General features: G+C 40.1%; 2 long non-coding RNA genes across 4 annotated transcripts in view; one reads left to right on the forward strand and one right to left on the reverse strand.

Moving 5' to 3' along the window:
• The window catches only part of LOC111265982 (uncharacterized), an 8,086-nt gene extending 6,904 nt beyond the window's left edge, over positions 1-1,182 (forward strand). The window contains exon 3 of the long non-coding RNA XR_002683797.2: positions 525-1,182. This is a non-coding gene — a long non-coding RNA (uncharacterized LOC111265982). The remainder of the gene's footprint in view (positions 1-524) is intronic.
• Positions 1,183-3,357: 2,175 nt separating this feature from the next.
• LOC111265984 (uncharacterized) overlaps positions 3,358-16,007 on the reverse strand; it is a 28,340-nt gene continuing 15,690 nt past the window's right edge. Inside the window, exons 1-4 of one of the 3 annotated variants that reach the window (XR_015313270.1) lie at positions 11,033-11,281; positions 10,726-10,870; positions 10,270-10,402; positions 3,358-3,544 (exon numbers count right to left, since the gene is read on the reverse strand). This is a non-coding gene — a long non-coding RNA (uncharacterized LOC111265984). Of the gene's footprint in view, positions 3,545-10,042; positions 10,403-10,725; positions 10,871-11,032; positions 11,282-13,880; positions 13,972-16,007 lie in introns of those variants that run through there. The other 2 variants (XR_015313271.1, XR_002683798.2) reach the window with 2 other exon arrangements.

Raw genomic sequence — 16,007 nt, forward strand, 5'->3', positions numbered from 1 at the left:
TTAAGGCTAAACATTATAATTATTGGAAAAAATAATTATGACTTTATTCAAATATGATATGGCAAGCAAGATTATTCGTCCTTCTATGTGACTATGCAAATCACGTTCCTGCTCGCAGCACTGCCGAACGGCATATTAACATTAATCCCTCTGAAGTGTATTCATGAAAAGCTCTACTATGATATAAACAACCGAGATTCAACAGTATACCTGTTATCAAACGAAGTTCTGCACAATACTTAGACGCCTCGTGGCCTTGTACCGAGGCTACGTGCACACTTTGTGACAACAAAGAAAGTGGTTCATATTGACGGTTGCTTCGTATTATAGTTTATCGCTCGATAAAGCGAATTAATTATAGCGTTGAGTGACTATAAGTTCATAAATACGTGGCAGGCACATGTCTGTGTACCATGTCGTCCCTTTCCCTCTGTGCACGTGAATAAACAACAATTAGAAGACTATCGCGGAATAAACGTTTGCGACGGAACGTTACAGTTTAAAGCTACGTTTATTTTTTGCAGGTAGGCGGTTAATCACGATAACATTCCGTAAGTGTTGCATAGAAGATAAACGATACTTCTCGCCGACCGATACAACTAGGACGCGTCTGATGAAGAAATTTGAAGAGATTTTGGCCCACGGGCAGATGAAAAAAAGGACAGAGAGACCACGAACCAAATGACCAGGACGTAAGATAGCTAGAGCAGGAAACATATATATGCCGACCGATTCATCGACCTCAATGATGCCGAGCTCGACAACTTACCCTTAGAAGTTCATCTCGCACGGCCACGTGAAGAAAAATGTGTATTACATCGCAGCTAAAATCTCGAACATTGTATTCCTTTTTGGTCTAATTATTACTAGAAGGCCACGACTCAGGATTACGCGAGCCACGCCAGAATTCTGTGAGAAGATGTTTAGCCGACACTTTTTACCCATGCGCCGTGCAAATTAAGCCCTGTGGGCTGAACAAAAACACAAACTTCCATTTTCTCATTTCTGTCTCCTTTTTAGAAGAATTCAAATAGAACGTGAACTTTTGCCGAATCCCATGGAGTTACGACTGTTGTGGTCATTGAAACGATTTTATTTGTTTGTATCAGAATATCCTGTAGTATGATATAAATGATAACAGAGTGTGCAATTCAATCTGTTTCTTTATGCAAAAATTTGCGTATCTTCAGTTACTTTAGTAGATGTTAAGCGCAACACCCCCCAGTTGTCCGAAGATTTTTAATAACATCTAGTGCATGACAATTGGCAAGAAATGGTTGACAGATTGGAACTTTTTGCCACAGCGACCTCAGGGAGAGTACTTTGCTTTCCAATTCAAGAAAAGACAACTGCTAGTTAAGTAAATTTCAATTTGTTCTCGATTTGGTTGGGTGTAGCTCTTATTTTTGCAGGGGTTGGGAGGCGAGAAGTCGGAAACACGGAGGAAGAACCATTTGGGTAGCTTCACTGGAAAATTCTTGTACTCTTATAAACGATGCCTAGCAAATTCCCAGCTACTAGAGGCGATATGATACTATTAGATAGCTTCTCGTTGACGAAACTATGCGACTTAATTTTTGGCCCAGATATTTTGTTTCTGAACCCCCTAGAGCCAGCGCTGCAGCTAACGACTCGACGTAGCGCTGACAGTGCAACCCAATTCCGTATGGAAGAGACTTCAAGAATAAGCTTGCGCTGATACGGAGTCCGCCTCATGTACGTAGCTTCTTTCGGAACAGACGAAAAATTTCGGTTGGAAATCATTCTTCAAAGATAACATACATTGATATATTATCGGATCCGCGTGAAAACCAGATTCAGAATGGTGTGCGTCCGAATCAATCTTGATCCTCTCCACTATCCGCCCTATCTACTGTCACTTGCCAAAAGTCTAGGGCGACGGGATCGCCCGATCCAAATCGACCCCTTAGCAAGGGCGGATTAGACTCGTTTTTCTTGAAGTCGGTATAGTTTTGCCCCAGGAAGAGCTTCAATATGAATGCATAATGAAGCATTTACTGTTCTATGCGATTGTAATTGATCCGACATCACCTAGGATAAGACAAGGTTGATTAGCGTCGCGTGCTACAACTAGCGCGAGGCTGGTAAGGCTAACATTATAAGACTTATGCGATACAGACATTGTGCCCCAGTTATACACTTGTAAAAAAAAAGATAGCGCGCTACAATTTTATTCAGGGTAGCCAGTGGGTCAGTCACTACGCGTACCTCTTATCATGCTGCCCGAACGACGAATTCACAATATAGTACCGTACGCCACCTGTACTTTATGTGTCTGTTGGCTCGTTCTGCCCAATGGTTCGAAGCCTCGCAAAGTGTTGCCCGACTGCACAATTCATATATTCGCTATCCCATAACAACTTATGACTGTATCATAAATGGACAAGGCCCTCGCATCATCGTTGATCCTGACCGATGATTACTAGGTAAGCACGACGCGTAAACAAATCGGAATTACTGTTTCGTATGGGTTTAGTGGAGAAGCACGGATAACTCTAGAAGTACGGGGTCTGCTTTTAATATAATTTCAGATTAGGGCTGTTGCAGTACCGAAGACTAATTCTACATTTGAACATTGAGTAAAATATATACGGTTGTATTTTAGTCACTTATCTTACATGCACATACACGGTACATGTACATACAAGGTACATGCAACGCGTTAACAGATTGCTTGGAAGAGACTAACAAGATCACTGGAGCAATAGGAAAAGAAGCATTATTTCCTCGGCGAAATAATTACGCATTATTGTACCGGAGAGTCGCTACGAGAACGGGAACTCCTTATTCATACAGCATGGTCCCACGAGAACTGCGATGGGCGTCTATAAATGTGTCGGTAAAATCTCCCATGCTAGACTGGGTCTAACCCATATCAAATCTAACAGCAGGCTGACAGCATCGCTGTGGCATTGGAACTATTAACATATTTTAAGAAAAGAACGATATACATGAAACACGGTAACTACAGGAAGATAATTATTAATAATATTGTAATTGGACCAGACAAATAGAATTAGTACAAGGTAATAACACAATTGGCGCTGCAGGACCTCAGGCTAATTTCGAAATGGACCTTGTCAGCGTTCATTTATAGAGTATATTAGAGTAGATGTTCAGTGAATCGAATCCGTTCATATTAGATCAGGCTGATGAAGTGGCGGTTATTTTGTGGGCAGGGTAAATGCATCGTGCGGAGCGTTTGTTTATTGGTTTGTCCACCTGAAACAACCGTGCGTTGACTGGCTTGGGCTAATTTTTTCCTGGGGCCGAGACAACGTCAATATGATGATCCCTTTTTCCGGAGGAGAGTTTGTAATATTAATCCAGGTAGATTGGCAGGTTGTTCTGCGATCTACTCTATAACCGTTGAAAATATTTTTGTTTCTTTAAACGTGCGTAAAATTAAATGTCGCATTCACGTTTTTAATCGATTCTTTTGCCCGAATGATCCATAAATGCTGACCTGTTCGTCTTAGACCGTCTTAGTTCAATTTCTTGAAGGGTGCGAGTATTTTTTTTCCTTTAAAAAAAGCGTACTTTTGTTAATTCGAGAAACCGTTGCTAAGGTCCCCTATACATATCTATGAGAAAACTGGTAGAGGGATAGGATAAAGAAAGGTAAATTTTGGTTGAAATTTTCGTGAAATGATCATTTTAACCGGGACCATCAACTAAATCTAGAGTAGACACGAATCAAATGCTGGAATAGGCTAATAACAGAATTCTACCGTCGGGCCGAACAGACCATTATAATACTCCAATCGGAGGACAGGAGCAGAATAACTCGAACAGGATAAACGACGCTATTAAGTCTATTCAATTTATTATTATAGCCGATAGCTGTAACGAAATATTAAACGAATACTGAAACGAAGAGTTCGGGCAGCTTTTTTTTTTAAGCCAATTTGTAGTAAGCATCAATTGAGAAGTTTAGGCGGCTGATACGGCGAACGTTTTGGCAACACAATTCTTGAGAGGAAACCCAAAATTATCGAACACATTATTTGCTCTGCCCTATTGATGGTATTCCTTAGCAGCAGCCGATAGATCTCGACGAATTGAGTACGATGTGATACGCCTAGAAAGGATATTTTGTCATAAAAATGGTCGAAGGCTAAATGTTTTCCATATGTGCCAATAGAATGTAGTAACCGTAAAAGGGTCCGGTTTAGGTATCAGACTGATACCGCGTGCATTGCTTGATGTTACTTTCACGTATCCCGTAAAATTTGCATTTGGGTTTATATCGGCATCTTGGAGGTTTGGCTTAACTACATCCTTAAGAGCGTTAATAAACTAGGCGCCTCCTAATTAACTTCTAAATGAAAGGACTCTTACTAGGTCGCTAGAATTTCATCACAAAGAGAGCTGCACGAGTAAAATGAAGCCAATCGATGCACGTTTTATCTCGGGAAGTTTTTTCATGGAGTGTAACATTAATTAAGGCAAATTGGTCGTTTTTGCAGCGTCCTCAGCAGTCGTTGAGAATTTCTAAAGGATTCATGTGGAAACATTGTTTGTAACTTTTTCGATTTTTACATAGCGAAAAATTTTACTTCTCACTTTTCTACAATCCATTGGTAAGTTGGTGATTTTCTCCAAAAATTTTTATCGTTAATGAAACATAAACTGTCGTAGCTCATTCTCACTAAAAATGCTAATAGATTTTACAGGTGGCACTTTCTTTCTTCCGCATAAGTGCGTTGATGAAATTTAAAACATATTAGGTCTTTCGAATGGATGAATACTTTTCTAAAGAGAAGAGCATAGTATTAATTAAATCAAATTGACGTTTTTTTTTCAAATTTATTTATATTACAACCTTTGCGAATTCGTGAGATGACCACACCGAAATGAGTTTAAGAAAATCAACCCGACAATTAATTAATAAAAAAAAAAAAACGAAAACGTCTAATTTTTCTTTTTTTTTTTTTTTTTGACCATTCAGCGGTAAGATGGCGATTTTCTTCGGGATGGCTCACGTATGATCAAATGTTAAACACTGTACTGTATATTCTTCAAACGTGCGAATAAGCAACTGCCTTTGAGTGTATTGCCATGGTTGCCAATAATATGCGGCTGGCATCGCTGGTTTACATTTAAACTTTGGCAAACGGTTACCATAGCATTCTACAGGTTTGTTCAAATAACCTCAGATAAGTACAGCAGGACTCGGACCCGGCAGGACCTTGATGCTATATCGCAGAAGGGATTCGGGAAACTTGTTCACGCAGTAGAAATAGCCAACCTGTTAAAGATTAGTACCCATATATTTTCCGAAAGACAATTTCTTAGAGAGGCGTGGTGGTGATTTGCTTAATTTGCGAAATTCCCTGACAGAATGAATATTTTTTTCCTAAGCGCATTGCTTTTTTACACAGTGTGTAATTTTAATATGCGCAGATTGATCATCTTCTAATAATTTATCTAACAACTTATGATAGGAGTATACTGTATGGGTTTTTCTTTTTTAAGCTCTACAAAATATACTCAAGGTTGAATTTGAAGGGGAACTTTCGATTTTTTGTTTTCCTACGATACAATGGTAAGATAGCGATTTGCGTCGCAGTGACTCAATAATTTCTCTTCTCATTCTCAATCTTCCTTTTCGTCATTATATTAATACTAATTCAGATAACTTTCAAAATAATTCATGATTTCTGAACCACCTCGGCACATACGGTTTGTGTTCTTCGATTGGATAAACACTTCTTTCCGGGAAATATAATTAATTAAAACCGAGAAATAAGTCAGATGTAGGAGGGAATCGAGATTACAACAACGTTTTAATGAAAGATTGGGAATCATTATAACAGATTACGGGGTCTGGGTTAGGAAAAATCTCAAGGGTGGCACACTAGTGACACACAAGAGTGCACAGCTGAGACAGCATAACCACAGAAAACATTTTTGGGTTCATATTAACAATTTGCCTCCCATTTTTGTGACTGAGGCGCTGAATCTGCAATGCTAAAGTGCATGTCTATGTCTTGTAAGTCGAATCATGTTGTTTCGATCTACGTTAACTTCTTCTCTATGATCACTACCGTTCCGTTATGCTTATGAAAATTTGCGATGTCCAAGAGGGCCAATGTCAGGAGGCCCCAAGAGCATAAGATAGAAACGAACAGGACTACTTACTTACTATACGTGCTAGTCCGGTAGAATCTTTCATTTGAGCTGCCTAAATTAATTATCACAAAAAAATCGATATAGTTATTATAGTAAAAATATATGTGAATGTAGAACTCAACTGATAACTAGAGTACCATAATACACCTAATTTCAAACATGCGCGTTTGTAATCTAAAAAAATATAAAACGAAATGATTACTTTCTGACTGGTCTGGAGCTTTATAAATGGGGATATTTAAGTTAGTCAAAGTTCCAATCCATTCCGAGTGTAGTAAGCCTAGGACCGATCCAATACCGTCGATGTGCTCACGTTATAAATTTCGTTTGTAACTCGGATCGAAATGAATCCACCATCCTTAATAATAATAATGTAAAGTGTGTTTAATATTTCGAAAAAGATCTGGGTATGGGCGTGCAATTGGTAAACGTTGGATCCTTCGGATTCGTGAAACTGGCACAGCTCGTAAATAAAAAGCTTTTAGACGCATATTGAGGGTGGCCTCATATGCATACATACAATGTTATAATATTTTTAATTTATTTACCGGTTACACTCACACAGAGCAGTTACGTACGGACCCTTCTTTTGGTAAGACTCAAGCATATGATGAGGTTAAACTGGATTTTTCCATTTTTCGATACTGAAGACCAAGAGTGGAAACATATATGACGTCGTGGCGTCGCCTATATAAGCTTTGATGGCCGTTGTTCAAACCCTGCAGCTATGAAGATGGCGCAAAGGATAAGTGACAATACCATGTTCTGAAAGATTAAGAGACTCAAAAGCGACGACTCAAATGAGGCTTAATACTGAAATTGCTATTCATTTAAAAATGCAGTCTTTAATATAGGCTGAATTTACCTCCAGTTGGCCAGAACACAGATCTGACAAGGATCTGCCAACCTGACGAAATAAAGATAGCGCGGCAGGTGCTATCAGCCTTTTTCACCTTTTTCTATGGTAACTCGAAAAACTGATCGGTGCTTAATACACGAAGGCATTGTGTTTCTCTCACGGCCCCACCTTCGGCCAGTTATGCCTTGCCGTGCATCGATTCTTCTCAGAACACTCAGCGAAAAACGAGGCAGGTCTGTGTTTATCTTTATGTGTTTATGGAATTTAGAGGGCTTGGATGAAATATTGTTTTATTTATTCCCTGACTTCTGCTGACACTGACGTAGCTTCATAGTGGCGATCTTCGCAAATGTTCCGCCTTGTTTATCGGTATCTGAGCGGCGTATTGCGCAGATATTCGTATTGCGTACCTAATAATTGAGGCCGGCCAGCTATCGGCTGAATCACTAACTCTTAAAGTAGAAATACGAAATCACAAACCTTAAGCTGATCTCACGACGCAATTCAATTGCCTATTTAAACACTTTGGCTGATTAATATAGAACTTATAGATTATGATTCTCGTTTTTTTTAATTAGAGTTGAAAGAGGGCAAAGTTAAAAATCAAAACTTGCAGCGTTGGTCTGATCGTAGATGGTACAATATATCTTCAAAATATATGTCAACAATGCCCACTGATCGTTAGCTTGCTTTTTTTTCAAACGCACGTTTTGATTAGACAAGTCTACCCACAGATAAGCCTGACACACTACGACAATTTCTTCTGCCGTACAGTTCGAGGCTGGAAGTAGCAGACAACAAAGTAGCGTTTGTACGTAGTAGAGCAGGTCTTTACTAGCAAACTTGATAAAAAGAACATATGCTGAACCCTATATCTGATCTATATCGCTTCAGATTAAACGTGATCTATAAATGTGATCAAAAGTTATACGTGATTGATGCTAGTACGTGAATATTATGGACAAGATCAGAATAGTAGAGAATAGTAAACCTTCTCTCACATTACTCCTACCAAAGGCTTGCCAAATACCCATGACGCGGCGGAAACCATTTTCAGCGTGCGCAATAGTGCAGACGTAATGTATATGATGGTGGTCAGAGAACTGCACGATATTCTCATATGGGTAAAGTGATGATTGTATAGCATAATAAATAATTTGTAAAAAATAAAGCTGGCGAAAGAAATTAAGAGCTCACGGCTATGTGTTTATTGTTCTATCCATTCTGCCGCCGTGACATTTGTTACGAACTATTAGCGTATAGGGTTCTCCATAAGCTATATGAGTAATACTAAGTATTGAACTAAATGTACGTGTTTACTGCGTTAATTGACTTTACTAGTTTGATTTGATTTGATGTGATGTAACTTTTTTGCTTGGACGATCTATGTTGGCGTCGCCTAGCGAATTCTCAATAAACTTTTTAATAATAATTTAATAAAAAAAACGAGTTTGGCTCAAGGGTAAAGTTCTTAACGGTGTACTCGACCGTAGATAGTTCAACTTAAGAGACTCGATGCTTTTGTCAAACCAATAACAACATTAAGCCTACTAACTGCGTGCAGGAATTAGTTGACTAGATTAGAAATAATATGCGACATTTTAACTTTTAAGTACTCTCTAGACTGTGTAACAGTAGAGCCCAGCAACATTTATTTGAACAACGTAGCTAGATTAAATTCGCGTATGTCTAAAGTCTTCCGAGGGAGATAAAATTAAACAACGGAATTCTAAGTTGAGAACAGCTAAAAGCCTATTCAGATCGGTTGTTTGTACCCTAAGGTTAAGTTACCTGAGTATGAATTGGACGATAAAGGTCCCCTTGTCAGGGCAAGAGGTAATGTGAAAGCTAAAAAAAAAAAGCCGCTACAGTTTAGTACGAGAAAAACAAAAGGAAGTGATAGTTTAACATTATTATTATATATATATATATATATATATATAAAAACAAAGTGCGAATGGAAGACGATTTTACTTCGTCTGTTAGACTTCATCAACAAGCTAAAACACGAAATCATAAGTAGATCACAAAATTGTGCACCGTCTGATACATACTATAGGAATCCATTGAAAAATAATTAAGATTTATATTTGTTCAGTCTTCTTGGTATCAGACAACATTTTCTAAAGTAATTGTCAATTAGAATTCAAAGCAGCGTATATCAAGGTTTTTTTTTCCAAAGAGTCGATTAAAGTTTTTGCTATTTTCTAGGTTTGCCTAATATTTGTGCAGGCTAGAAACTGTCGCTCTTGTTTTGTTTGCTGTCCACCCGGGTCGTGTCCATGCATAGGGCAGGGTTTCGTTGCTTATAAGCTTATATAACAAATACATAGTAAACGAGAGATTCGGAGAGACCGTGTCTCCCCATAAAGTTCTACCGGTATGAGCAGACTTTCAGTTGATACCAGCTCTATTCCGTTGACGCTGGGGGAAACACGGTTAACTATCCGAACATACTTTAGATTGCATTCGCCACCTCGGGATATCCTTCAGATAAAATATGGAGATTTTTTTAAATGCATCGAATTTTCGGCTGCTTCAATTGAAGACCGACTTTTTCTTAATAGAAAATCTTCTATTCCTCCTGTTAACCGTAAGACTGCTTATTTCCAAATGATGGCTTTACTCTACCAAACTGTTACATAATTGTACTAATTAGATACAAAATTTAAGGCTATATGATGACGTCTAACGTCCTGCAACTGTGCCCCGTTGTATGCACCATCGCTGGGCCATAGTCTCGCTTTCTAATGCGGTCATATTAAAGCCGGCTCCTAGTAGTCTTAATTTTCGGAATTGTATGCCACTCTAAATCAATCAGACAGCGCCACAATTAATAGTAGCATAGCCGCCTAGTGAGAGGGACTCCGTTTAAACGACTGCGAAAAGGGCACATGGTTCAGCTAAGAATTTTAAGATTGTCAGCCCCTGTTCACAGAAGGTAACAGTTTAGTGCACTAATGAAAAAGTTCTCCATTTACGCTAATCTAGAGATACAACTGCAAGAAAAGAAAAGATCCGACCACGTTAAAAACTGATGAGAATTTGGCCTCAGGTGGTTTGCAGCTTAGATTCCTGATCATTTGCACTTCACTAACGCTTGCAAAATACTGCCGACAAATCGTTACGGGGCAAGAAGCCGTAAATCGAATGGGATTCGTTTTACCGGTTTGAGCTACTGGGAGAACCTGGTGGAAATCCTCCAACTGAGGAACAGAGCGTAACTTCAACGAAAATAAACAACACCAGCTTACGCTTTCTGTTCAGACAACGGGACGCCGCGAACCATTCGATTCTTTTTTAGTTTCACATGCACATAAATAATCCATGGATGATAGTTGTCACGTAAGTACAGCTTTCCATTGCCAAAACGTAGCCCGCGGTCCACTGAAAAGGCAATAACGGAACTGAATTATAAAAATGAAATATCTGTTTCGATGGCAAGCTTTGCTGGAAATAAGGCGGTGCTGCAGCGAACTTTTCAACATTGACAAGTGTATGTCACTGGGCCAACGGGGGCGTGACCCCATCAGGTTCCACAGATATTTACAGTCATAGTACGATTTGTGTCGGCGTTTCTTAATTGCTATACTATAATATTATCGGGTTGGTTAGCTGTTAGCTTAACACTATATGAAATGATTAAGTAAAAGGTGTCCTGTCCGTGGCCTATTAGCAATAATTGAACATAAATAACGTCGCTCGCATACTTTCGTAGTATTAATATTTCCCCGAAGGGGTTCAGGGCAGCGACGCGCCTCGTTATTCTCCCCAGTAGAAGTCAGTTAGGCGTCCAACGCCAAGCAGACGCGTGGTGGTGCGTGTGCTCGAGCGATTAGGTCCAGATTATTATTACTACGAGACAGAAACACAGCAGACATCAGCAGAAACAGAAACAACGAAATAAAATAAAAATGTATTTGTTAAAGGTTACCGGAAGGTTGCTTTATTTGATTTGAAACTAAACCATTTCATATATTAGATGTATAACTTTTTGCACTTGTTGCGAAAGTGTACCTTTCTGAGCCGGCTTAGACTCGGCATTTTTTGTGCTCGTGTAGAGAGTCTGATCTCCTAACTGCCATTGAAGATCCGCGAATTTAGCACGCTACATGCGCTGTACAGCTGTTTAAATGCTTTGAAGCCGTGTTTCGTGTAACGGTGCAGGAAAAGGTCGCATCTGCAATGAAATCTTAGTCAGCGAGCCAGTTTTAATTTTGACTTCGTTTCAAAATCATTCGTTGTTCTCAAACTAGCTACCAACTTGAAAACAGATAGATAGGTAATGTATAGTATAGAGTATCTGGTATATGAATTTTCATGGGACTAATCCTGAATACGGTGAACTTTCGTGGGGATTGTTAATGTTTCCAACGCGCTATCTATCTCCATGCGACAGTTTGTGCTTGGTAAAATTAATTTTAGACTGTACTTTAGTTCCTCTAATCATTTTTTTTTCAAATCCTTGCCATTGATTGCCGTTGATTTCCGGTGTCCACAAGCAAGTCTTGGTCGACTTGTGCTCTTCAGGGTCCATAAACGTTAACTGCATGGCTTCGCTGAAGTGAGTGAAGCATGGAACTGATTCCGTGTGATTAAGTGTATCTCAGAGAGGGCGCAATGCCATTAAAGGACGACCTGAATGATATTCGAAGCGCGGAAGTGTGTTTTAGGTCTTCATGAGCTGCGACGGCACGCCGAATTCGCTCGTCCGTTTTACTGCATCCACATTGTCTCCATAAAAAGTTTTGCTCAAACACCATCAGCAATATCGGATATCGTAAGCAGCACCGAATTGTTTTTTTCATTGTGCCATACTCATATAATAGTTGGTGTAAGTGTAAATTTTGCGATATTTTTTGTCGTCAACTCAATCACCTTTTGGGTGCCATAGACTTTGATGCGTTACTCAACGCGATGCCTGCTCGACCCATTTTTAAACTCAGTATGCCCAGAATTGATTAAATACTATCTATGATCAAATACGGCTTAGTAAATAAAGAAAAAAAAAAAAAGGTTATGCTTGTAGACTCCGTACTTCATCAGTCGTAGAAAATAATACTATCCAAAAATTCACTATAAGACTCTCATCACGAAAATTTACTGAGTTTACAAGTACTTTAGTAAAGCTGATATCTGTTCAAACTAATGATATCAACATCTAACAGGCCACCGGTTTCCTTTACATAGATCTCAACCATGATTATAGATGCCGCTACTTTACTAATAATTCTAAGCCCTGTAGGTACTGATTATACAAGACGCTTTTAGCGCGATGAATATCGATCCGAGATGATACGGTTAAAATACACGCGCCACACCTGGGAATAAATAAAAATAGATCCGTCCATTCGGGTGTTTCAACTGTGAGCAAAGGCGTTGGCTGGTTACTCCCGATCGAATAGATTTTTTTTTTGCCTAACGTGACCACAAAGTTAAGCTGAGGTATATTATTTTAGAAAAGTAGGCTTAATCCCGATCTGATGTTAAAGCACTTACGTAGTAGAGATGCGTGAATAATTAAATCAGATCCATGAGCTGTGTTAGGCTTTTCCGCCAATTGGTGCTGGTCGCTTTGTAGATTTAATCAGTTATATTTTTGTAATAATGTCAAACGCTTCGAACCGAAAGAAGTTTATTTAAAGGCAACCTCAACATGAACTATTCACAGGAGATGAAAGCTGAATTAGATTTCGTTAGCCTGCAAAACAGTTGTTGAGCAACAATTAACGCCAGTATATAAAATCAGACAAACGTAAATTGACCTGCAGGTCATCTGCTACTACGTATTCTCAGGTCCAACTTCTCGATCCTGAATGAGGAGCTATTCTAACTTTACACAAATCTAACAATCGTAGCTCCAAAGTAAGTCGTTTGTCATCAACATTCTGGGCTCCTTATCTATCCATACCGAAGATCTAATTAGCTTATTTATGTCCGTCCTGTTTTTGGATAACGGGGGCATTCTCTTACGGAATGTCCGTTCCGGTCCCCTCAGCGATTCCATTACGACAGCTCTGTCCCGCTCTCTCAATCTCGCTCGCTGTAAACCTTCGAGCTGCTACTGCAACAACGCTGAGGGGTGAATACCATCATGCAAATTTTGTTCAAGCCTGTTCGTCCATCCACTGCCCGGTTTCGTCAGCGTCTTTCTTTTGCTATCGCTTCTTATCGCCACCAACGCTGTCGTCATTGTTGCCCTCATCTAAAATCCTCCTTCATTTTTTCATTTAACGCTCGGAGGCGTCAAGATTTCGTGGCTGGGTAACGCAAGGCGAACGCGTTAGAGGACTCGGTAGGCGACCCCAACTGCTTTGGCTTTGTCAAGTTGCAACTTTCAACGCTTAGCACTTGTTCGGGAAGACGAAACAAGTTCAACACCATTATTAGATCAGTTGCTTGGCTCCCTTCAGTTTCTTCTTCGAGGTGCTTTGGAATAACAAGGTTTACTTCGTTGGGATTTGGCCCAAGACACTTTGGCTAAACAATGAGGCAACGATGAGTAGCACCGATGGCAACAGAAGTGGGATCAGGGTCGCAATGGGCCGTTTGCATTCTCGATCATTATGATCCCGAACTACTTGAGCTAGCCTGAGGGCGACGCGATGCCGCTAGATAGGCGAGCACCAAAACGCTTAGCGTATACTATGTTTTGGCACGTAAAAAGTAGTGCAACTGCACTAATGGTGCGGAACGCCGACGCCCGACGGTTTGGAAAGATATGAAAGTTGGTCTCAAGTTGTGGTCTTTGAGCTTTGAAGCTCGAAAGCTTCGAAAAAGTAGACAGTAGTACAAATAGACACAGAAGTTGTTACATATACGTTTGCAAAGAAGCTGAATTAATTTTATTGAACGGAGCGCTTACCGTTTTACGTGCTGAATCCAGCAGCCAGGTTGTGCATGACGTCGCCGGGTTTTTAAAGTAGCTCGCGTGGCAATGACATCGAAAGGTAAACCTATGCAAAGATGCAAAAAATATTTATTGTTTAAATTAGAGCACTAATTATATAGCTTGCAATACGAAAATGTTCGACAATATTGAGTAAAATAACTTTACAATTTGTTGTTGTTGTTGTTGTTGTTGTTGAACGTTGGACAGTCGTTACTTAGGCTGAAAGTCTTGATAGTTGAAATCGTCCAATTAATTTTATGTAAATAAAAACGAAGATGATTTGTTACCTCTACTTACGTTGTTAAGCGCTGGAATTATAAGCTGTGTCTTTAAATTAGTAAGCAATGTCTTACGGTTATGTAGGTTTATATAAATATCTATAAAAGCGGAGCGAGTGGTTGTGGCGTGGTCAAACAAACCAGCAAACAAAAAAGACCGCTTCATTTTGGTGGCAGGGGTGCAATGACTGGCGGAATAATTGAAATATCAAAGGACTTCGCTGAACGGCTGGCTCATTGGAGGTCGTCTTCGGTGAACTTTGACGAAAAGGATCCTAAGGAATGTCCTGAGGAGTACGAGCTATTAATCCAAGCCGCAAAGCGAGCGCATATACATTTACAAAGAGTAGCGAACGTTTGATTCGATCAGAAGATCACTGCAGGAAAGACATGGGAAAGAGAAGATGTACGAGTGCTTTCTCTCGGAGAAGGCCGACTTTACTCTGGCTGCTTACGTGAGACACACAAGGCAAGAGAGGCGTCCAAGGAATCTATAAGTGTCACGCTGTTTTTTGGTAAATGATCTGGGTGTCTAACTTTGGGTTTAGTGTGATCTTTGTTAGCATTCGAAGAATTCTTCTCTATTTTTTTCACCACGACGAAGGCAACCTCCTGAGTTTTTTCGGACATTAGAAGATAGTATGTGAAAAGAATATAGCATTTTGCTGGTGGGAGCGTCCGAGGCGAATTGTGCTGGTTCTGCATTATCAAATCGACGACGGGAGTGTAGCTAAAATCACTGGCCAATCCAACTGCTCGATTACCACGACGCTCTAAAACAACGCCGATCTCATGACACACCAAATGCCAAACGGTCGGTTTGTACCTCTAATCAATACACTGTGAGAAAATTGGAAAGCGGTTCCTTACTCAGGCAAAGCACCCTCCATCGTTCCAGCGCAAAGCAATTACGACCCGCGCTTCTTCACGCGGCCGAGGCTTGGGCCTTTCCTAAGTGTCATGAGAGTCATCTAAGTGCAAAGAAAATTGTCCGGCGCCTGATAGCATGTAATTTTTTGGAGAAAGCGATTTTGCTAGAGCACGTGCGTGCGTGCGTGCGTGCGTGCGTGCACAGCCAAGGCGTGTGCCAACTTGTAGCGGGCGAACACCAGCAATCGCTACATGTACCACTCCGGAAACATGATGTTCGTGACGACGGGAGGTCCACTTGCATAGCCCCGCTGCCGCGGACTTGTGCGGCGCTACCTCTGGCGATGCCAAAGGTCGGCTGTTATGCTACTCGTTAGCCGCCTTTGGAAACGGTGAAATCCCGTTCACACTTTACAAAGATTATAAAAACAGACATAAAATAATTACGACTACCAAAGCCGAGCAACGGAGGGTGTATCAAAGGGGTGTACTTCAGTCTCTGAACATACAAGTTCCACACGCAAATCTATGTGCTGCCATTGTCACTATGTAGATTGACCGCTGGTCGAGGGGCAAAACAATGTTATCAAGTCAGTTTTTAAAAAATACTCTTATCATTATTGTGATGTTGATGGTGATTATTATTCAAAGATTGCAGTAGCGGCCTTTGTTGTTCCAGTGGGTGTTTTCAGGCCTGTAACTCGAAGAGCTTCGAATTTAGCACAAAATCGATTACTGCGTCGTCAAGAAATTTAAAGTTCAATGAAGACAGGGAAATTGAGCTATGGCCTCGTAATCGATGAACAGTGGTCTTCTCTTAGGCAACATAATACGAACAAATGTTGGACATTGATTGAAGTGTGCACTGTCTTACAACAAGTGACAACATCAAATGGGGTAGTTGCGATCGCTCGTCGTATTGTTTAGAGAAGAAACATACTTAAGGAATATA

This window comes from Varroa jacobsoni, unplaced genomic scaffold (genome assembly GCF_002532875.2).
Source record: "Varroa jacobsoni isolate VJ856 unplaced genomic scaffold, vjacob_1.0 scaffold_1037, whole genome shotgun sequence".
Classification (NCBI taxonomy): domain Eukaryota; kingdom Metazoa; phylum Arthropoda; class Arachnida; order Mesostigmata; family Varroidae; genus Varroa; species Varroa jacobsoni.